This window comes from Eleutherodactylus coqui, chromosome 1 (assembly GCF_035609145.1).
Source record: "Eleutherodactylus coqui strain aEleCoq1 chromosome 1, aEleCoq1.hap1, whole genome shotgun sequence".
In the NCBI taxonomy this organism is placed as follows: domain Eukaryota; kingdom Metazoa; phylum Chordata; class Amphibia; order Anura; family Eleutherodactylidae; genus Eleutherodactylus; species Eleutherodactylus coqui.
In genome coordinates, this window is record NC_089837.1 from 9418668 (window position 1) to 9439783 (window position 21116).

At 49.0% G+C, this 21116-nt stretch overlaps 23 non-coding genes across 23 annotated transcripts; 1 reads left to right on the forward strand and 22 right to left on the reverse strand.

The window, feature by feature from the left end:
* Positions 1 to 427: 427 nt before the first annotated feature.
* On the reverse strand, positions 428 to 499 carry TRNAG-UCC (transfer RNA glycine (anticodon UCC)). The gene has a single exon. It is a non-coding gene; the product is annotated as a tRNA-Gly (tRNA).
* An 878-nt stretch (positions 500 to 1377) lies between these two features.
* On the reverse strand, positions 1378 to 1449 carry TRNAG-UCC (transfer RNA glycine (anticodon UCC)). Its single transcript has one exon. It is a non-coding gene; the product is annotated as a tRNA-Gly (tRNA).
* An 878-nt stretch (positions 1450 to 2327) lies between these two features.
* Positions 2328 to 2399, reverse strand: TRNAG-UCC (transfer RNA glycine (anticodon UCC)). The gene has a single exon. It is a non-coding gene; the product is annotated as a tRNA-Gly (tRNA).
* An 878-nt stretch (positions 2400 to 3277) lies between these two features.
* TRNAG-UCC (transfer RNA glycine (anticodon UCC)) lies at positions 3278 to 3349 on the reverse strand. Its single transcript has one exon. It is a non-coding gene; the product is annotated as a tRNA-Gly (tRNA).
* An 878-nt stretch (positions 3350 to 4227) lies between these two features.
* TRNAG-UCC (transfer RNA glycine (anticodon UCC)) lies at positions 4228 to 4299 on the reverse strand. Its single transcript has one exon. It is a non-coding gene; the product is annotated as a tRNA-Gly (tRNA).
* Positions 4300 to 5177: 878 nt separating this feature from the next.
* Positions 5178 to 5249, reverse strand: TRNAG-UCC (transfer RNA glycine (anticodon UCC)). Its single transcript has one exon. It is a non-coding gene; the product is annotated as a tRNA-Gly (tRNA).
* Positions 5250 to 6127: 878 nt separating this feature from the next.
* TRNAG-UCC (transfer RNA glycine (anticodon UCC)) lies at positions 6128 to 6199 on the reverse strand. Its single transcript has one exon. It is a non-coding gene; the product is annotated as a tRNA-Gly (tRNA).
* Positions 6200 to 7077: 878 nt separating this feature from the next.
* On the reverse strand, positions 7078 to 7149 carry TRNAG-UCC (transfer RNA glycine (anticodon UCC)). The gene has a single exon. It is a non-coding gene; the product is annotated as a tRNA-Gly (tRNA).
* An 878-nt stretch (positions 7150 to 8027) lies between these two features.
* On the reverse strand, positions 8028 to 8099 carry TRNAG-UCC (transfer RNA glycine (anticodon UCC)). The gene has a single exon. It is a non-coding gene; the product is annotated as a tRNA-Gly (tRNA).
* Positions 8100 to 8977: 878 nt separating this feature from the next.
* On the reverse strand, positions 8978 to 9049 carry TRNAG-UCC (transfer RNA glycine (anticodon UCC)). The gene has a single exon. It is a non-coding gene; the product is annotated as a tRNA-Gly (tRNA).
* An 878-nt stretch (positions 9050 to 9927) lies between these two features.
* Positions 9928 to 9999, reverse strand: TRNAG-UCC (transfer RNA glycine (anticodon UCC)). Its single transcript has one exon. It is a non-coding gene; the product is annotated as a tRNA-Gly (tRNA).
* An 878-nt stretch (positions 10000 to 10877) lies between these two features.
* Positions 10878 to 10949, reverse strand: TRNAG-UCC (transfer RNA glycine (anticodon UCC)). Its single transcript has one exon. It is a non-coding gene; the product is annotated as a tRNA-Gly (tRNA).
* Positions 10950 to 11828: 879 nt separating this feature from the next.
* Positions 11829 to 11900, reverse strand: TRNAG-UCC (transfer RNA glycine (anticodon UCC)). Its single transcript has one exon. It is a non-coding gene; the product is annotated as a tRNA-Gly (tRNA).
* An 879-nt stretch (positions 11901 to 12779) lies between these two features.
* On the reverse strand, positions 12780 to 12851 carry TRNAG-UCC (transfer RNA glycine (anticodon UCC)). Its single transcript has one exon. It is a non-coding gene; the product is annotated as a tRNA-Gly (tRNA).
* An 878-nt stretch (positions 12852 to 13729) lies between these two features.
* Positions 13730 to 13801, reverse strand: TRNAG-UCC (transfer RNA glycine (anticodon UCC)). Its single transcript has one exon. It is a non-coding gene; the product is annotated as a tRNA-Gly (tRNA).
* An 882-nt stretch (positions 13802 to 14683) lies between these two features.
* Positions 14684 to 14755, reverse strand: TRNAG-UCC (transfer RNA glycine (anticodon UCC)). The gene has a single exon. It is a non-coding gene; the product is annotated as a tRNA-Gly (tRNA).
* An 878-nt stretch (positions 14756 to 15633) lies between these two features.
* Positions 15634 to 15705, reverse strand: TRNAG-UCC (transfer RNA glycine (anticodon UCC)). Its single transcript has one exon. It is a non-coding gene; the product is annotated as a tRNA-Gly (tRNA).
* Positions 15706 to 16161: 456 nt separating this feature from the next.
* On the forward strand, positions 16162 to 16234 carry TRNAA-AGC (transfer RNA alanine (anticodon AGC)). Its single transcript has one exon. It is a non-coding gene; the product is annotated as a tRNA-Ala (tRNA).
* A 349-nt stretch (positions 16235 to 16583) lies between these two features.
* On the reverse strand, positions 16584 to 16655 carry TRNAG-UCC (transfer RNA glycine (anticodon UCC)). The gene has a single exon. It is a non-coding gene; the product is annotated as a tRNA-Gly (tRNA).
* An 883-nt stretch (positions 16656 to 17538) lies between these two features.
* Positions 17539 to 17610, reverse strand: TRNAG-UCC (transfer RNA glycine (anticodon UCC)). The gene has a single exon. It is a non-coding gene; the product is annotated as a tRNA-Gly (tRNA).
* Positions 17611 to 18488: 878 nt separating this feature from the next.
* On the reverse strand, positions 18489 to 18560 carry TRNAG-UCC (transfer RNA glycine (anticodon UCC)). The gene has a single exon. It is a non-coding gene; the product is annotated as a tRNA-Gly (tRNA).
* Positions 18561 to 19444: 884 nt separating this feature from the next.
* TRNAG-UCC (transfer RNA glycine (anticodon UCC)) lies at positions 19445 to 19516 on the reverse strand. The gene has a single exon. It is a non-coding gene; the product is annotated as a tRNA-Gly (tRNA).
* Positions 19517 to 20394: 878 nt separating this feature from the next.
* TRNAG-UCC (transfer RNA glycine (anticodon UCC)) lies at positions 20395 to 20466 on the reverse strand. The gene has a single exon. It is a non-coding gene; the product is annotated as a tRNA-Gly (tRNA).
* Positions 20467 to 21116: the final 650 nt, after the last annotated feature.

Below are 21116 nucleotides of genomic sequence, written 5' to 3' on the forward strand. Positions count from 1 at the left end.
GTAGAGGGGGATTAGCTCAAATGGTAGAGCGCTCGCTTAGCATGCGAGAGGTAGCGGGATCGATGCCCGCATCCTCCAAAACTTCCACTTGGCACTACCTTCAAATGAAGGGCCAACTTCTTTTTAGTTGGCACTGACACAAAAACCTAGGAAGCAGCTGCACGCATATCTGGCTAAACCTTCGATAGCTCAGCTGGTAGAGCGGAGGACTGTAGTAGCTAGTTAGCAATCCTTAGGTCGCTGGTTCGATTCCGGCTCGAAGGATGCTTTTGAGTGTCCGATAACCTTGCATGCTTCAACTTGGAGGCTCTCTTGCACAGACTTTGCAGCTGCATACCTCCTGGCCGCACTCTTTTTGAGCCTGACCGCACAACCATTGGCCTCTGGAGAGAGTGTTAACAAGAATACTTCAAAACAAGAGAAACAATGCGTTGGCCGGGAATCGAACCCGGGTCAACTGCTTGGAAGGCAGCTATGCTCACCACTATACCACCAACGCCATAGAATTCGCACCACTTCTCAATCGTGAAAATGCAACTCTCACCCCTAGTGTGACTAAAGCCAACTCTTCTGCTTCGTTAGTGGCTTGACAACAGTCAGACGGTAATGTGGCTTCTCGTAAGAGAGGTTTAAGCAGCAGCAGAGTGGCGCAGCGGGAGCGTGCTGGGCCCATAACCCAGAGGTCGATGGATCGAAACCATCCTCTGCTAGGCGCAGAGTTTTGTATTTTTCATGCTCCCAGGAAAAAGGTACCCCAAAAATTCACTGTCTCGTTCTTTCAGGCCACCCAAAGCCCAGCAAACTCCACTGTCCTTTATATTTCAAGGCACCAAAAAATCCACACTTAAAAAAAAAAAAAAAAAAGAAACCTTTCTTCTCCCATGGTCAAAGCTTGGTTTAGGCATGATAACATGACTGCGGTGTGACCCGAGTGCCAGAAGCCAGCAACCGTAGAGGGGGATTAGCTCAAATGGTAGAGCGCTCGCTTAGCATGCGAGAGGTAGCGGGATCGATGCCCGCATCCTCCAAAACTTCCACTTGGCACTACCTTCAAATGAAGGGCCAACTTCTTTTTAGTTGGCACTGACACAAAAACCTAGGAAGCAGCTGCACGCATATCTGGCTAAACCTTCGATAGCTCAGCTGGTAGAGCGGAGGACTGTAGTAGCTAGTTAGCAATCCTTAGGTCGCTGGTTCGATTCCGGCTCGAAGGATGCTTTTGAGTGTCCGATAACCTTGCATGCTTCAACTTGGAGGCTCTCTTGCACAGACTTTGCAGCTGCATACCTCCTGGCCGCACTCTTTTTGAGCCTGACCGCACAACCATTGGCCTCTGGAGAGAGTGTTAACAAGAATACTTCAAAACAAGAGAAACAATGCGTTGGCCGGGAATCGAACCCGGGTCAACTGCTTGGAAGGCAGCTATGCTCACCACTATACCACCAACGCCATAGAATTCGCACCACTTCTCAATCGTGAAAATGCAACTCTCACCCCTAGTGTGACTAAAGCCAACTCTTCTGCTTCGTTAGTGGCTTGACAACAGTCAGACGGTAATGTGGCTTCTCGTAAGAGAGGTTTAAGCAGCAGCAGAGTGGCGCAGCGGGAGCGTGCTGGGCCCATAACCCAGAGGTCGATGGATCGAAACCATCCTCTGCTAGGCGCAGAGTTTTGTATTTTTCATGCTCCCAGGAAAAAGGTACCCCAAAAATTCACTGTCTCGTTCTTTCAGGCCACCCAAAGCCCAGCAAACTCCACTGTCCTTTATATTTCAAGGCACCAAAAAATCCACACTTAAAAAAAAAAAAAAAAAAGAAACCTTTCTTCTCCCATGGTCAAAGCTTGGTTTAGGCATGATAACATGACTGCGGTGTGACCCGAGTGCCAGAAGCCAGCAACCGTAGAGGGGGATTAGCTCAAATGGTAGAGCGCTCGCTTAGCATGCGAGAGGTAGCGGGATCGATGCCCGCATCCTCCAAAACTTCCACTTGGCACTACCTTCAAATGAAGGGCCAACTTCTTTTTAGTTGGCACTGACACAAAAACCTAGGAAGCAGCTGCACGCATATCTGGCTAAACCTTCGATAGCTCAGCTGGTAGAGCGGAGGACTGTAGTAGCTAGTTAGCAATCCTTAGGTCGCTGGTTCGATTCCGGCTCGAAGGATGCTTTTGAGTGTCCGATAACCTTGCATGCTTCAACTTGGAGGCTCTCTTGCACAGACTTTGCAGCTGCATACCTCCTGGCCGCACTCTTTTTGAGCCTGACCGCACAACCATTGGCCTCTGGAGAGAGTGTTAACAAGAATACTTCAAAACAAGAGAAACAATGCGTTGGCCGGGAATCGAACCCGGGTCAACTGCTTGGAAGGCAGCTATGCTCACCACTATACCACCAACGCCATAGAATTCGCACCACTTCTCAATCGTGAAAATGCAACTCTCACCCCTAGTGTGACTAAAGCCAACTCTTCTGCTTCGTTAGTGGCTTGACAACAGTCAGACGGTAATGTGGCTTCTCGTAAGAGAGGTTTAAGCAGCAGCAGAGTGGCGCAGCGGGAGCGTGCTGGGCCCATAACCCAGAGGTCAATGGATCGAAACCATCCTCTGCTAGGCGCAGAGTTTTGTATTTTTCATGCTCCCAGGAAAAAGGTACCCCAAAAATTCACTGTCTCGTTCTTTCAGGCCACCCAAAGCCCAGCAAACTCCACTGTCCTTTATATTTCAAGGCACCAAAAAATCCACACTTAAAAAAAAAAAAAAAAAAGAAACCTTTCTTCTCCCATGGTCAAAGCTTGGTTTAGGCATGATAACATGACTGCGGTGTGACCCGAGTGCCAGAAGCCAGCAACCGTAGAGGGGGATTAGCTCAAATGGTAGAGCGCTCGCTTAGCATGCGAGAGGTAGCGGGATCGATGCCCGCATCCTCCAAAACTTCCACTTGGCACTACCTTCAAATGAAGGGCCAACTTCTTTTTAGTTGGCACTGACACAAAAACCTAGGAAGCAGCTGCACGCATATCTGGCTAAACCTTCGATAGCTCAGCTGGTAGAGCGGAGGACTGTAGTAGCTAGTTAGCAATCCTTAGGTCGCTGGTTCGATTCCGGCTCGAAGGATGCTTTTGAGTGTCCGATAACCTTGCATGCTTCAACTTGGAGGCTCTCTTGCACAGACTTTGCAGCTGCATACCTCCTGGCCGCACTCTTTTTGAGCCTGACCGCACAACCATTGGCCTCTGGAGAGAGTGTTAACAAGAATACTTCAAAACAAGAGAAACAATGCGTTGGCCGGGAATCGAACCCGGGTCAACTGCTTGGAAGGCAGCTATGCTCACCACTATACCACCAACGCCATAGAATTCGCACCACTTCTCAATCGTGAAAATGCAACTCTCACCCCTAGTGTGACTAAAGCCAACTCTTCTGCTTCGTTAGTGGCTTGACAACAGTCAGACGGTAATGTGGCTTCTCGTAAGAGAGGTTTAAGCAGCAGCAGAGTGGCGCAGCGGGAGCGTGCTGGGCCCATAACCCAGAGGTCGATGGATCGAAACCATCCTCTGCTAGGCGCAGAGTTTTGTATTTTTCATGCTCCCAGGAAAAAGGTACCCCAAAAATTCACTGTCTCGTTCTTTCAGGCCACCCAAAGCCCAGCAAACTCCACTGTCCTTTATATTTCAAGGCACCAAAAAATCCACACTTAAAAAAAAAAAAAAAAAAGAAACCTTTCTTCTCCCATGGTCAAAGCTTGGTTTAGGCATGATAACATGACTGCGGTGTGACCCGAGTGCCAGAAGCCAGCAACCGTAGAGGGGGATTAGCTCAAATGGTAGAGCGCTCGCTTAGCATGCGAGAGGTAGCGGGATCGATGCCCGCATCCTCCAAAACTTCCACTTGGCACTACCTTCAAATGAAGGGCCAACTTCTTTTTAGTTGGCACTGACACAAAAACCTAGGAAGCAGCTGCACGCATATCTGGCTAAACCTTCGATAGCTCAGCTGGTAGAGCGGAGGACTGTAGTAGCTAGTTAGCAATCCTTAGGTCGCTGGTTCGATTCCGGCTCGAAGGATGCTTTTGAGTGTCCGATAACCTTGCATGCTTCAACTTGGAGGCTCTCTTGCACAGACTTTGCAGCTGCATACCTCCTGGCCGCACTCTTTTTGAGCCTGACCGCACAACCATTGGCCTCTGGAGAGAGTGTTAACAAGAATACTTCAAAACAAGAGAAACAATGCGTTGGCCGGGAATCGAACCCGGGTCAACTGCTTGGAAGGCAGCTATGCTCACCACTATACCACCAACGCCATAGAATTCGCACCACTTCTCAATCGTGAAAATGCAACTCTCACCCCTAGTGTGACTAAAGCCAACTCTTCTGCTTCGTTAGTGGCTTGACAACAGTCAGACGGTAATGTGGCTTCTCGTAAGAGAGGTTTAAGCAGCAGCAGAGTGGCGCAGCGGGAGCGTGCTGGGCCCATAACCCAGAGGTCGATGGATCGAAACCATCCTCTGCTAGGCGCAGAGTTTTGTATTTTTCATGCTCCCAGGAAAAAGGTACCCCAAAAATTCACTGTCTCGTTCTTTCAGGCCACCCAAAGCCCAGCAAACTCCACTGTCCTTTATATTTCAAGGCACCAAAAAATCCACACTTAAAAAAAAAAAAAAAAAAGAAACCTTTCTTCTCCCATGGTCAAAGCTTGGTTTAGGCATGATAACATGACTGCGGTGTGACCCGAGTGCCAGAAGCCAGCAACCGTAGAGGGGGATTAGCTCAAATGGTAGAGCGCTCGCTTAGCATGCGAGAGGTAGCGGGATCGATGCCCGCATCCTCCAAAACTTCCACTTGGCACTACCTTCAAATGAAGGGCCAACTTCTTTTTAGTTGGCACTGACACAAAAACCTAGGAAGCAGCTGCACGCATATCTGGCTAAACCTTCGATAGCTCAGCTGGTAGAGCGGAGGACTGTAGTAGCTAGTTAGCAATCCTTAGGTCGCTGGTTCGATTCCGGCTCGAAGGATGCTTTTGAGTGTCCGATAACCTTGCATGCTTCAACTTGGAGGCTCTCTTGCACAGACTTTGCAGCTGCATACCTCCTGGCCGCACTCTTTTTGAGCCTGACCGCACAACCATTGGCCTCTGGAGAGAGTGTTAACAAGAATACTTCAAAACAAGAGAAACAATGCGTTGGCCGGGAATCGAACCCGGGTCAACTGCTTGGAAGGCAGCTATGCTCACCACTATACCACCAACGCCATAGAATTCGCACCACTTCTCAATCGTGAAAATGCAACTCTCACCCCTAGTGTGACTAAAGCCAACTCTTCTGCTTCGTTAGTGGCTTGACAACAGTCAGACGGTAATGTGGCTTCTCGTAAGAGAGGTTTAAGCAGCAGCAGAGTGGCGCAGCGGGAGCGTGCTGGGCCCATAACCCAAAGGTCGATGGATCGAAACCATCCTCTGCTAGGCGCAGAGTTTTGTATTTTTCATGCTCCCAGGAAAAAGGTACCCCAAAAATTCACTGTCTCGTTCTTTCAGGCCACCCAAAGCCCAGCAAACTCCACTGTCCTTTATATTTCAAGGCACCAAAAAATCCACACTTAAAAAAAAAAAAAAAAAAGAAACCTTTCTTCTCCCATGGTCAAAGCTTGGTTTAGGCATGATAACATGACTGCGGTGTGACCCGAGTGCCAGAAGCCAGCAACCGTAGAGGGGGATTAGCTCAAATGGTAGAGCGCTCGCTTAGCATGCGAGAGGTAGCGGGATCGATGCCCGCATCCTCCAAAACTTCCACTTGGCACTACCTTCAAATGAAGGGCCAACTTCTTTTTAGTTGGCACTGACACAAAAACCTAGGAAGCAGCTGCACGCATATCTGGCTAAACCTTCGATAGCTCAGCTGGTAGAGCGGAGGACTGTAGTAGCTAGTTAGCAATCCTTAGGTCGCTGGTTCGATTCCGGCTCGAAGGATGCTTTTGAGTGTCCGATAACCTTGCATGCTTCAACTTGGAGGCTCTCTTGCACAGACTTTGCAGCTGCATACCTCCTGGCCGCACTCTTTTTGAGCCTGACCGCACAACCATTGGCCTCTGGAGAGAGTGTTAACAAGAATACTTCAAAACAAGAGAAACAATGCGTTGGCCGGGAATCGAACCCGGGTCAACTGCTTGGAAGGCAGCTATGCTCACCACTATACCACCAACGCCATAGAATTCGCACCACTTCTCAATCGTGAAAATGCAACTCTCACCCCTAGTGTGACTAAAGCCAACTCTTCTGCTTCGTTAGTGGCTTGACAACAGTCAGACGGTAATGTGGCTTCTCGTAAGAGAGGTTTAAGCAGCAGCAGAGTGGCGCAGCGGGAGCGTGCTGGGCCCATAACCCAGAGGTCGATGGATCGAAACCATCCTCTGCTAGGCGCAGAGTTTTGTATTTTTCATGCTCCCAGGAAAAAGGTACCCCAAAAATTCACTGTCTCGTTCTTTCAGGCCACCCAAAGCCCAGCAAACTCCACTGTCCTTTATATTTCAAGGCACCAAAAAATCCACACTTAAAAAAAAAAAAAAAAAAGAAACCTTTCTTCTCCCATGGTCAAAGCTTGGTTTAGGCATGATAACATGACTGCGGTGTGACCCGAGTGCCAGAAGCCAGCAACCGTAGAGGGGGATTAGCTCAAATGGTAGAGCGCTCGCTTAGCATGCGAGAGGTAGCGGGATCGATGCCCGCATCCTCCAAAACTTCCACTTGGCACTACCTTCAAATGAAGGGCCAACTTCTTTTTAGTTGGCACTGACACAAAAACCTAGGAAGCAGCTGCACGCATATCTGGCTAAACCTTCGATAGCTCAGCTGGTAGAGCGGAGGACTGTAGTAGCTAGTTAGCAATCCTTAGGTCGCTGGTTCGATTCCGGCTCGAAGGATGCTTTTGAGTGTCCGATAACCTTGCATGCTTCAACTTGGAGGCTCTCTTGCACAGACTTTGCAGCTGCATACCTCCTGGCCGCACTCTTTTTGAGCCTGACCGCACAACCATTGGCCTCTGGAGAGAGTGTTAACAAGAATACTTCAAAACAAGAGAAACAATGCGTTGGCCGGGAATCGAACCCGGGTCAACTGCTTGGAAGGCAGCTATGCTCACCACTATACCACCAACGCCATAGAATTCGCACCACTTCTCAATCGTGAAAATGCAACTCTCACCCCTAGTGTGACTAAAGCCAACTCTTCTGCTTCGTTAGTGGCTTGACAACAGTCAGACGGTAATGTGGCTTCTCGTAAGAGAGGTTTAAGCAGCAGCAGAGTGGCGCAGCGGGAGCGTGCTGGGCCCATAACCCAGAGGTCGATGGATCGAAACCATCCTCTGCTAGGCGCAGAGTTTTGTATTTTTCATGCTCCCAGGAAAAAGGTACCCCAAAAATTCACTGTCTCGTTCTTTCAGGCCACCCAAAGCCCAGCAAACTCCACTGTCCTTTATATTTCAAGGCACCAAAAAATCCACACTTAAAAAAAAAAAAAAAAAAGAAACCTTTCTTCTCCCATGGTCAAAGCTTGGTTTAGGCATGATAACATGACTGCGGTGTGACCCGAGTGCCAGAAGCCAGCAACCGTAGAGGGGGATTAGCTCAAATGGTAGAGCGCTCGCTTAGCATGCGAGAGGTAGCGGGATCGATGCCCGCATCCTCCAAAACTTCCACTTGGCACTACCTTCAAATGAAGGGCCAACTTCTTTTTAGTTGGCACTGACACAAAAACCTAGGAAGCAGCTGCACGCATATCTGGCTAAACCTTCGATAGCTCAGCTGGTAGAGCGGAGGACTGTAGTAGCTAGTTAGCAATCCTTAGGTCGCTGGTTCGATTCCGGCTCGAAGGATGCTTTTGAGTGTCCGATAACCTTGCATGCTTCAACTTGGAGGCTCTCTTGCACAGACTTTGCAGCTGCATACCTCCTGGCCGCACTCTTTTTGAGCCTGACCGCACAACCATTGGCCTCTGGAGAGAGTGTTAACAAGAATACTTCAAAACAAGAGAAACAATGCGTTGGCCGGGAATCGAACCCGGGTCAACTGCTTGGAAGGCAGCTATGCTCACCACTATACCACCAACGCCATAGAATTCGCACCACTTCTCAATCGTGAAAATGCAACTCTCACCCCTAGTGTGACTAAAGCCAACTCTTCTGCTTCGTTAGTGGCTTGACAACAGTCAGACGGTAATGTGGCTTCTCGTAAGAGAGGTTTAAGCAGCAGCAGAGTGGCGCAGCGGGAGCGTGCTGGGCCCATAACCCAGAGGTCGATGGATCGAAACCATCCTCTGCTAGGCGCAGAGTTTTGTATTTTTCATGCTCCCAGGAAAAAGGTACCCCAAAAATTCACTGTCTCGTTCTTTCAGGCCACCCAAAGCCCAGCAAACTCCACTGTCCTTTATATTTCAAGGCACCAAAAAATCCACACTTAAAAAAAAAAAAAAAAAAGAAACCTTTCTTCTCCCATGGTCAAAGCTTGGTTTAGGCATGATAACATGACTGCGGTGTGACCCGAGTGCCAGAAGCCAGCAACCGTAGAGGGGGATTAGCTCAAATGGTAGAGCGCTCGCTTAGCATGCGAGAGGTAGCGGGATCGATGCCCGCATCCTCCAAAACTTCCACTTGGCACTACCTTCAAATGAAGGGCCAACTTCTTTTTAGTTGGCACTGACACAAAAACCTAGGAAGCAGCTGCACGCATATCTGGCTAAACCTTCGATAGCTCAGCTGGTAGAGCGGAGGACTGTAGTAGCTAGTTAGCAATCCTTAGGTCGCTGGTTCGATTCCGGCTCGAAGGATGCTTTTGAGTGTCCGATAACCTTGCATGCTTCAACTTGGAGGCTCTCTTGCACAGACTTTGCAGCTGCATACCTCCTGGCCGCACTCTTTTTGAGCCTGACCGCACAACCATTGGCCTCTGGAGAGAGTGTTAACAAGAATACTTCAAAACAAGAGAAACAATGCGTTGGCCGGGAATCGAACCCGGGTCAACTGCTTGGAAGGCAGCTATGCTCACCACTATACCACCAACGCCATAGAATTCGCACCACTTCTCAATCGTGAAAATGCAACTCTCACCCCTAGTGTGACTAAAGCCAACTCTTCTGCTTCGTTAGTGGCTTGACAACAGTCAGACGGTAATGTGGCTTCTCGTAAGAGAGGTTTAAGCAGCAGCAGAGTGGCGCAGCGGGAGCGTGCTGGGCCCATAACCCAGAGGTCGATGGATCGAAACCATCCTCTGCTAGGCGCAGAGTTTTGTATTTTTCATGCTCCCAGGAAAAAGGTACCCCAAAAATTCACTGTCTCGTTCTTTCAGGCCACCCAAAGCCCAGCAAACTCCACTGTCCTTTATATTTCAAGGCACCAAAAAATCCACACTTAAAAAAAAAAAAAAAAAAGAAACCTTTCTTCTCCCATGGTCAAAGCTTGGTTTAGGCATGATAACATGACTGCGGTGTGACCCGAGTGCCAGAAGCCAGCAACCGTAGAGGGGGATTAGCTCAAATGGTAGAGCGCTCGCTTAGCATGCGAGAGGTAGCGGGATCGATGCCCGCATCCTCCAAAACTTCCACTTGGCACTACCTTCAAATGAAGGGCCAACTTCTTTTTAGTTGGCACTGACACAAAAACCTAGGAAGCAGCTGCACGCATATCTGGCTAAACCTTCGATAGCTCAGCTGGTAGAGCGGAGGACTGTAGTAGCTAGTTAGCAATCCTTAGGTCGCTGGTTCGATTCCGGCTCGAAGGATGCTTTTGAGTGTCCGATAACCTTGCATGCTTCAACTTGGAGGCTCTCTTGCACAGACTTTGCAGCTGCATACCTCCTGGCCGCACTCTTTTTGAGCCTGACCGCACAACCATTGGCCTCTGGAGAGAGTGTTAACAAGAATACTTCAAAACAAGAGAAACAATGCGTTGGCCGGGAATCGAACCCGGGTCAACTGCTTGGAAGGCAGCTATGCTCACCACTATACCACCAACGCCATAGAATTCGCACCACTTCTCAATCGTGAAAATGCAACTCTCACCCCTAGTGTGACTAAAGCCAACTCTTCTGCTTCGTTAGTGGCTTGACAACAGTCAGACGGTAATGTGGCTTCTCGTAAGAGAGGTTTAAGCAGCAGCAGAGTGGCGCAGCGGGAGCGTGCTGGGCCCATAACCCAGAGGTCGATGGATCGAAACCATCCTCTGCTAGGCGCAGAGTTTTGTATTTTTCATGCTCCCAGGAAAAAGGTACCCCAAAAATTCACTGTCTCGTTCTTTCAGGCCACCCAAAGCCCAGCAAACTCCACTGTCCTTTATATTTCAAGGCACCAAAAAATCCACACTTAAAAAAAAAAAAAAAAAAGAAACCTTTCTTCTCCCATGGTCAAAGCTTGGTTTAGGCATGATAACATGACTGCGGTGTGACCCGAGTGCCAGAAGCCAGCAACCGTAGAGGGGGATTAGCTCAAATGGTAGAGCGCTCGCTTAGCATGCGAGAGGTAGCGGGATCGATGCCCGCATCCTCCAAAACTTCCACTTGGCACTACCTTCAAATGAAGGGCCAACTTCTTTTTAGTTGGCACTGACACAAAAACCTAGGAAGCAGCTGCACGCATATCTGGCTAAACCTTCGATAGCTCAGCTGGTAGAGCGGAGGACTGTAGTAGCTAGTTAGCAATCCTTAGGTCGCTGGTTCGATTCCGGCTCGAAGGATGCTTTTGAGTGTCCGATAACCTTGCATGCTTCAACTTGGAGGCTCTCTTGCACAGACTTTGCAGCTGCATACCTCCTGGCCGCACTCTTTTTGAGCCTGACCGCACAACCATTGGCCTCTGGAGAGAGTGTTAACAAGAATACTTCAAAACAAGAGAAACAATGCGTTGGCCGGGAATCGAACCCGGGTCAACTGCTTGGAAGGCAGCTATGCTCACCACTATACCACCAACGCCATAGAATTCGCACCACTTCTCAATCGTGAAAATGCAACTCTCACCCCTAGTGTGACTAAAGCCAACTCTTCTGCTTCGTTAGTGGCTTGACAACAGTCAGACGGTAATGTGGCTTCTCGTAAGAGAGGTTTAAGCAGCAGCAGAGTGGCGCAGCGGGAGCGTGCTGGGCCCATAACCCAGAGGTCGATGGATCGAAACCATCCTCTGCTAGGTGCAGAGTTTTGTATTTTTCATGCTCCCAGGAAAAAGGTACCCCAAAAATTCACTGTCTCGTTCTTTCAGGCCACCCAAAGCCCAGCAAACTCCACTGTCCTTTATATTTCAAGGCACCAAAAAATCCACACTTAAAAAAAAAAAAAAAAAAAGAAACCTTTCTTCTCCCATGGTCAAAGCTTGGTTTAGGCATGATAACATGACTGCGGTGTGACCCGAGTGCCAGAAGCCAGCAACCGTAGAGGGGGATTAGCTCAAATGGTAGAGCGCTCGCTTAGCATGCGAGAGGTAGCGGGATCGATGCCCGCATCCTCCAAAACTTCCACTTGGCACTACCTTCAAATGAAGGGCCAACTTCTTTTTAGTTGGCACTGACACAAAAACCTAGGAAGCAGCTGCACGCATATCTGGCTAAACCTTCGATAGCTCAGCTGGTAGAGCGGAGGACTGTAGTAGCTAGTTAGCAATCCTTAGGTCGCTGGTTCGATTCCGGCTCGAAGGATGCTTTTGAGTGTCCGATAACCTTGCATGCTTCAACTTGGAGGCTCTCTTGCACAGACTTTGCAGCTGCATACCTCCTGGCCGCACTCTTTTTGAGCCTGACCGCACAACCATTGGCCTCTGGAGAGAGTGTTAACAAGAATACTTCAAAACAAGAGAAACAATGCGTTGGCCGGGAATCGAACCCGGGTCAACTGCTTGGAAGGCAGCTATGCTCACCACTATACCACCAACGCCATAGAATTCGCACCACTTCTCAATCGTGAAAATGCAACTCTCACCCCTAGTGTGACTAAAGCCAACTCTTCTGCTTCGTTAGTGGCTTGACAACAGTCAGACGGTAATGTGGCTTCTCGTAAGAGAGGTTTAAGCAGCAGCAGAGTGGCGCAGCGGGAGCGTGCTGGGCCCATAACCCAGAGGTCGATGGATCGAAACCATCCTCTGCTAGGCGCAGAGTTTTGTATTTTTCATGCTCCCAGGAAAAAGGTACCCCAAAAATTCACTGTCTCGTTCTTTCAGGCCACCCAAAGCCCAGCAAACTCCACTGTCCTTTATATTTCAAGGCACCAAAAAATCCACACTTAAAAAAAAAAAAAAAAAAAGAAACCTTTCTTCTCCCATGGTCAAAGCTTGGTTTAGGCATGATAACATGACTGCGGTGTGACCCGAGTGCCAGAAGCCAGCAACCGTAGAGGGGGATTAGCTCAAATGGTAGAGCGCTCGCTTAGCATGCGAGAGGTAGCGGGATCGATGCCCGCATCCTCCAAAACTTCCACTTGGCACTACCTTCAAATGAAGGGCCAACTTCTTTTTAGTTGGCACTGACACAAAAACCTAGGAAGCAGCTGCACGCATATCTGGCTAAACCTTCGATAGCTCAGCTGGTAGAGCGGAGGACTGTAGTAGCTAGTTAGCAATCCTTAGGTCGCTGGTTCGATTCCGGCTCGAAGGATGCTTTTGAGTGTCCGATAACCTTGCATGCTTCAACTTGGAGGCTCTCTTGCACAGACTTTGCAGCTGCATACCTCCTGGCCGCACTCTTTTTGAGCCTGACCGCACAACCATTGGCCTCTGGAGAGAGTGTTAACAAGAATACTTCAAAACAAGAGAAACAATGCGTTGGCCGGGAATCGAACCCGGGTCAACTGCTTGGAAGGCAGCTATGCTCACCACTATACCACCAACGCCATAGAATTCGCACCACTTCTCAATCGTGAAAATGCAACTCTCACCCCTAGTGTGACTAAAGCCAACTCTTCTGCTTCGTTAGTGGCTTGACAACAGTCAGACGGTAATGTGGCTTCTCGTAAGAGAGGTTTAAGCAGCAGCAGAGTGGCGCAGCGGGAGCGTGCTGGGCCCATAACCCAAAGGTCGATGGATCGAAACCATCCTCTGCTAGGCGCAGAGTTTTGTATTTTTCATGCTCCCAGGAAAAAGGTACCCCAAAAATTCACTGTCTCGTTCTTTCAGGCCACCCAAAGCCCAGCAAACTCCACTGTCCTTTATATTTCAAGGCACCAAAAAATCCACACTTAAAAAAAAAAAAAAAAAAGAAACCTTTCTTCTCCCATGGTCAAAGCTTGGTTTAGGCATGATAACATGACTGCGGTGTGACCCGAGTGCCAGAAGCCAGCAACCGTAGAGGGGGATTAGCTCAAATGGTAGAGCGCTCGCTTAGCATGCGAGAGGTAGCGGGATCGATGCCCGCATCCTCCAAAACTTCCACTTGGCACTACCTTCAAATGAAGGGCCAACTTCTTTTTAGTTGGCACTGACACAAAAACCTAGGAAGCAGCTGCACGCATATCTGGCTAAACCTTCGATAGCTCAGCTGGTAGAGCGGAGGACTGTAGTAGCTAGTTAGCAATCCTTAGGTCGCTGGTTCGATTCCGGCTCGAAGGATGCTTTTGAGTGTCCGATAACCTTGCATGCTTCAACTTGGAGGCTCTCTTGCACAGACTTTGCAGCTGCATACCTCCTGGCCGCACTCTTTTTGAGCCTGACCGCACAACCATTGGCCTCTGGAGAGAGTGTTAACAAGAATACTTCAAAACAAGAGAAACAATGCGTTGGCCGGGAATCGAACCCGGGTCAACTGCTTGGAAGGCAGCTATGCTCACCACTATACCACCAACGCCATAGAATTCGCACCACTTCTCAATCGTGAAAATGCAACTCTCACCCCTAGTGTGACTAAAGCCAACTCTTCTGCTTCGTTAGTGGCTTGACAACAGTCAGACGGTAATGTGGCTTCTCGTAAGAGAGGTTTAAGCAGCAGCAGAGTGGCGCAGCGGGAGCGTGCTGGGCCCATAACCCAGAGGTCGATGGATCGAAACCATCCTCTGCTAGGCGCAGAGTTTTGTATTTTTCATGCTCCCAGGAAAAAGGTACCCCAAAAATTCACTGTCTCGTTCTTTCAGGCCACCCAAAGCCCAGCAAACTCCACTGTCCTTTATATTTCAAGGCACCAAAAAATCCACACTTAAAAAAAAAAAAAAAAAAAAAAGAAACCTTTCTTCTCCCATGGTCAAAGCTTGGTTTAGGCATGATAACATGACTGCGGTGTGACCCGAGTGCCAGAAGCCAGCAACCGTAGAGGGGGATTAGCTCAAATGGTAGAGCGCTCGCTTAGCATGCGAGAGGTAGCGGGATCGATGCCCGCATCCTCCAAAACTTCCACTTGGCACTACCTTCAAATGAAGGGCCAACTTCTTTTTAGTTGGCACTGACACAAAAACCTAGGAAGCAGCTGCACGCATATCTGGCTAAACCTTCGATAGCTCAGCTGGTAGAGCGGAGGACTGTAGTAGCTAGTTAGCAATCCTTAGGTCGCTGGTTCAATTCCGGCTCGAAGGATGCTTTTGAGTGTCCGATAACCTTGCATGCTTCAACTTGGAGGCTCTCTTGCACAGACTTTGCAGCTGCATACCTCCTGGCCGCACTCTTTTTGAGCCTGACCGCACAACCATTGGCCTCTGGAGAGAGTGTTAACAAGAATACTTCAAAACAAGAGAAACAATGCGTTGGCCGGGAATCGAACCCGGGTCAACTGCTTGGAAGGCAGCTATGCTCACCACTATACCACCAACGCCATAGAATTCGCACCACTTCTCAATCGTGAAAATGCAACTCTCACCCCTAGTGTGACTAAAGCCAACTCTTCTGCTTCGTTAGTGGCTTGACAACAGTCAGACGGTAATGTGGCTTCTCATAAGAGAGGTTTAAGCAGCAGCAGAGTGGCGCAGCGGGTGCGTGCTGGGCCCATAACCCAGAGGTCGATGGATCGAAACCATCCTCTGCTAGGCGCAGAGTTTTGTATTTTTCATGCTCCCAGGAAAAAGGTACCCCAAAAATTCACTGTCTCGTTCTTTCAGGCCACCCAAAGCCCAGCAAACTCCACTGTCCTTTATATTTCAAGGCACCAAAAAATCCACACTTAAAAAAAAAAAAAAAAAAGAAACCTTTCTTCTCCCATGGTCAAAGCTTGGTTTAGGCATGACAACATGACTGCGGTGTGACCCGAGTGCCAGAAGCCAGCAACCGTAGAGGGGGATTAGCTCAAATGGTAGAGCGCTCGCTTAGCATGCGAGAGGTAGCGGGATCGATGCCCGCATCCTCCAAAACTTCCACTTGGCACTACCTTCAAATGAAGGGCCAACTTCTTTTTAGTTGGCACTGACACAAAAACCTAGGAAGCAGCTGCACGCATATCTGGCTAAACCTTCGATAGCTCAGCTGGTAGAGCGGAGGACTGTAGTAGCTAGTTAGCAATCCTTAGGTCGCTGGTTCGATTCCGGCTCGAAGGATGCTTTTGAGTGTCCGATAACCTTGCATGCTTCAACTTGGAGGCTCTCTTGCACAGACTTTGCAGCTGCATACCTCCTGGCCGCACTCTTTTTGAGCCTGACCGCACAACCATTGGCCTCTGGAGAGAGTGTTAACAAGAATACTTCAAAACAAGAGAAACAATGCGTTGGCCGGGAATCGAACCCGGGTCAACTGCTTGGAAGGCAGCTATGCTCACCACTATACCACCAACGCCATAGAATTCGCACCACTTCTCAATCGTGAAAATGCAACTCTCACCCCTAGTGTGACTAAAGCCAACTCTTCTGCTTCGTTAGTGGCTTGACAACAGTCAGACGGTAATGTGGCTTCTCGTAAGAGAGGTTTAAGCAGCAGCAGAGTGGCGCAGCGGGAGCGTGCTGGGCCCATAACCCAGAGGTCGATGGATCGAAACCATCCTCTGCTAGGCGCAGAGTTTTGTATTTTTCATGCTCCCAGGAAAAAGGTACCCCAAAAATTCACTGTCTCGTTCTTTCAGGCCACCCAAAGCCCAGCAAACTCCACTGTCCTTTATATTTCAAGGCACCAAAAAATCTACACTTAAAAAAAAAAAAAAAAAAGAAACCTTTCTTCTCCCATGGTCAAAGCTTGGTTTAGGCATGATAACATGACTGCGGTGTGACCCGAGTGCCAGAAGCCAGCAACCGTAGAGGAGGATTAGCTCAAATGGTAGAGCGCTCGCTTAGCATGCGAGAGGTAGCGGGATCGATGCCCGCATCCTCCAAAACTTCCACTTGGCACTACCTTCAAATGAAGGGCCAACTTCTTTTTAGTTGGCACTGACACAAAAACCTAGGAAGCAGCTGCACGCATATCTGGCTAAACCTTCGATAGCTCAGCTGGTAGAGCGGAGGACTGTAGTAGCTAGTTAGCAATCCTTAGGTCGCTGGTTCGATTCCGGCTCGAAGGATGCTTTTGAGTGTCCGATAACCTTGCATGCTTCAACTTGGAGGCTCTCTTGCACAGACTTTGCAGCTGCATACCTCCTGGCCGCACTCTTTTTGAGCCTGACCGCACAACCATTGGCCTCTGGAGAGAGTGTTAACAAGAATACTTCAAAACAAGAGAAACAATGCGTTGGCCGGGAATCGAACCCGGGTCAACTGCTTGGAAGGCAGCTATGCTCACCACTATACCACCAACGCCATAGAATTCGCACCACTTCTCAATCGTGAAAATGCAACTCTCACCCCTAGTGTGACTAAAGCCAACTCTTCTGCTTCGTTAGTGGCTTGACAACAGTCAGACGGTAATGTGGCTTCTCGTAAGAGAGGTTTAAGCAGCAGCAGAGTGGCGCAGCGGGAGCGTGCTGGGCCCATAACCCAGAGGTCGATGGATCGAAACCATCCTCTGCTAGGCGCAGAGTTTTGTATTTTTCATGCTCCCAGGAAAAAGGTACCCCAAAAATTCACTGTCTCGTTCTTTCAGGCCACCCAAAGCCCAGCAAACTCCACTGTCCTTTATATTTCAAGGCACCAAAAAATCCACACTTAAAAAAAAAAAAAAAAAAAAAAAGAAACCTTTCTTCTCCCATGGTCAAAGCTTGGTTTAGGCATAATAACATGACTGCGGTGTGACCCGAGTGCCAGAAGCCAGCAACCGTAGAGGGGGATTAGCTCAAATGGTAGAGCGCTCGCTTAGCATGCGAGAGGTAGCGGGATCGATGCCCGCATCCTCCAAAACTTCCACTTGGCACTACCTTCAAATGAAGGGCCAACTTCTTTTTAGTTGGCACTGACACAAAAACCTAGGAAGCAGCTGCACGCATATCTGGCTAAACCTTCGATAGCTCAGCTGGTAGAGCGGAGGACTGTAGTAGCTAGTTAGCAATCCTTAGGTCGCTGGTTCGATTCCGGCTCGAAGGATGCTTTTGAGTGTCCGATAACCTTGCATGCTTCAACTTGGAGGCTCTCTTGCACAGACTTTGCAGCTGCATACCTCCTGGCCGCACTCTTTTTGAGCCTGACCGCACAACCATTGGCCTCTGGAGAGAGTGTTAACAAGAATACTTCAAAACAAGAGAAACAATGCGTTGGCCGGGAATCGAACCCGGGTCAACTGCTTGGAAGGCAGCTATGCTCACCACTATACCACCAACGCCATAGAATTCGCACCACTTCTCAATCGTGAAAATGCAACTCTCACCCCTAGTGTGACTAAAGCCAACTCTTCTGCTTCGTTAGTGGCTTGACAACAGTCAGACGGTAATGTGGCTTCTCGTAAGAGAGGTTTAAGCAGCAGCAGAGTGGCGCAGCGGGAGCGTGCTGGGCCCATAACCCAGAGGTCGATGGATCGAAACCATCCTCTGCTAGGCGCAGAGTTTTGTATTTTTCATGCTCCCAGGAAAAAGGTACCCCAAAAATTCACTGTCTCGTTCTTTCAGGCCACCCAAAGCCCAGCAAACTCCACTGTCCTTTATATTTCAAGGCACCAAAAAATCCACACTTAAAAAAAAAAAAAAAAAAGAAACCTTTCTTCTCCCATGGTCAAAGCTTGGTTTAGGCATGATAACATGACTGCGGTGTGACCCGAGTGCCAGAAGCCAGCAACCGTAGAGGGGGATTAGCTCAAATGGTAGAGCGCTCGCTTAGCATGCGAGAGGTAGCGGGATCGATGCCCGCATCCTCCAAAACTTCCACTTGGCACTACCTTCAAATGAAGGGCCAACTTCTTTTTAGTTGGCACTGACACAAAAACCTAGGAAGCAGCTGCACGCATATCTGGCTAAACCTTCAATAGCTCAGCTGGTAGAGCGGAGGACTGTAGTAGCTAGTTAGCAACCCTTAGGTCACTGGTTCGATTCCGGCTCGAAGGATGCTTTTGAGTGTCCGATAACCTTGCATGCTTCAACTTGGAGGCTCTCTTGCACAGACTTTGCAGCTGCATACCTCCTGGCCGCACTCTTTTTGAGCCTGACCGCACAACCATTGGCCTCTGGAGAGAGTGTTAACAAGAATACTTCAAAACAAGAGAAACAATGCGTTGGCCGGGAATCGAACCCGGGTCAACTGCTTGGAAGGCAGCTATGCTCACCACTATACCACCAACGCCATAGAATTCGCACCACTTCTCAATCGTGAAAATGCAACTCTCACCCCTAGTGTGACTAAAGCCAACTCTTCTGCTTCGTTAGTGGCTTGACAACAGTCAGACGGTAATGTGGCTTCTCGTAAGAGAGGTTTAAGCAGCAGCAGAGTGGCGCAGCGGGAGCGTGCTGGGCCCATAACCCAGAGGTCGATGGATCGAAACCATCCTCTGCTAGGCGCAGAGTTTTGTATTTTTCATGCTCCCAGGAAAAAGGTACCCCAAAAATTCACTGTCTCGTTCTTTCAGGCCACCCAAAGCCCAGCAAACTCCACTGTCCTTTATATTTCAAGGCACCAAAAAATCCACACTTAAAAAAAAAAAAAAAAAAAAAAAAGAAACCTTTCTTCTCCCATGGTCAAAGCTTGGTTTAGGCATAATAACATGACTGCGGTGTGACCCGAGTGCCAGAAGCCAGCAACCGTAGAGGGGGATTAGCTCAAATGGTAGAGCGCTCGCTTAGCATGCGAGAGGTAGCGGGATCGATGCCCGCATCCTCCAAAACTTCCACTTGGCACTACCTTCAAATGAAGGGCCAACTTCTTTTTAGTTGGCACTGACACAAAAACCTAGGAAGCAGCTGCACGCATATCTGGCTAAACCTTCGATAGCTCAGCTGGTAGAGCGGAGGACTGTAGTAGCTAGTTAGCAATCCTTAGGTCGCTGGTTCGATTCCGGCTCGAAGGATGCTTTTGAGTGTCCGATAACCTTGCATGCTTCAACTTGGAGGCTCTCTTGCACAGACTTTGCAGCTGCATACCTCCTGGCCGCACTCTTTTTGAGCCTGACCGCACAACCATTGGCCTCTGGAGAGAGTGTTAACAAGAATACTTCAAAACAAGAGAAACAATGCGTTGGCCGGGAATCGAACCCGGGTCAACTGCTTGGAAGGCAGCTATGCTCACCACTATACCACCAACGCCATAGAATTCGCACCACTTCTCAATCGTGAAAATGCAACTCTCACCCCTAGTGTGACTAAAGCCAACTCTTCTGCTTCGTTAGTGGCTTGACAACAGTCAGACGGTAATGTGGCTTCTCGTAAGAGAGGTTTAAGCAGCAGCAGAGTGGCGCAGCGGGAGCGTGCTGGGCCCATAACCCAAAGGTCGATGGATCGAAACCATCCTCTGCTAGGCGCAGAGTTTTGTATTTTTCATGCTCCCAGGAAAAAGGTACCCCAAAAATTCACTGTCTCGTTCTTTCAGGCCACCCAAAGCCCAGCAAACTCCACTGTCCTTTATATTTCAAGGCACCAAAAAATCCACACTTAAAAAAAAAAAAAAAAAAGAAACCTTTCTTCTCCCATGGTCAAAGCTTGGTTTAGGCATGATAACATGACTGCGGTGTGACCCGAGTGCCAGAAGCCAGCAACCGTAGAGGGGGATTAGCTCAAATGGTAGAGCGCTCGCTTAGCATGCGAGAGGTAGCGGGATCGATGCCCGCATCCTCCAAAACTTCCACTTGGCACTACCTTCAAATGAAGGGCCAACTTCTTTTTAGTTGGCACTGACACAAAAACCTAGGAAGCAGCTGCACGCATATCTGGCTAAACCTTCGATAGCTCAGCTGGTAGAGCGGAGGACTGTAGTAGCTAGTTAGCAATCCTTAGGTCGCTGGTTCGATTCCGGCTCGAAGGATGCTTTTGAGTGTCCGATAACCTTGCATGCTTCAACTTGGAGGCTCTCTTGCACAGACTTTGCAGCTGCATACCTCCTGGCCGCACTCTTTTTGAGCCTGACCGCACAACCATTGGCCTCTGGAGAGAGTGTTAACAAGAATACTTCAAAACAAGAGAAACAATGCGTTGGCCGGGAATCGAACCCGGGTCAACTGCTTGGAAGGCAGCTATGCTCACCACTATACCACCAACGCCATAGAATTCGCACCACTTCTCAATCGTGAAAATGCAACTCTCACCCCTAGTGTGACTAAAGCCAACTCTTCTGCTTCGTTAGTGGCTTGACAACAGTCAGACGGTAATGTGGCTTCTCGTAAGAGAGGTTTAAGCAGCAGCAGAGTGGCGCAGCGGGAGCGTGCTGGGCCCATAACCCAGAGGTCGATGGATCGAAACCATCCTCTGCTAGGCGCAGAGTTTTGTATTTTTCATGCTCCCAGGAAAAAGGTACCCCAAAAATTCACTGTCTCGTTCTTTCAGGCCACCCAAAGCCCAGCAAACTCCACTGTCCTTTATATTTCAAGGCACCAAAAAATCCACACTTAAAAAAAAAAAAAAAAAAGAAACCTTTCTTCTCCCATGGTCAAAGCTTGGTTTAGGCATGATAACATGACTGCGGTGTGACCCGAGTGCCAGAAGCCAGCAACCGTAGAGGGGGATTAGCTCAAATGGTAGAGCGCTCGCTTAGCATGCGAGAGGTAGCGGGATCGATGCCCGCATCCTCCAAAACTTCCACTTGGCACTACCTTCAAATGATGGGCCAACTTCTTTTTAGTTGGCACTGACACAAAAACCTAGGAAGCAGCTGCACGCATATCTGGCTAAACCTTCGATAGCTCAGCTGGTA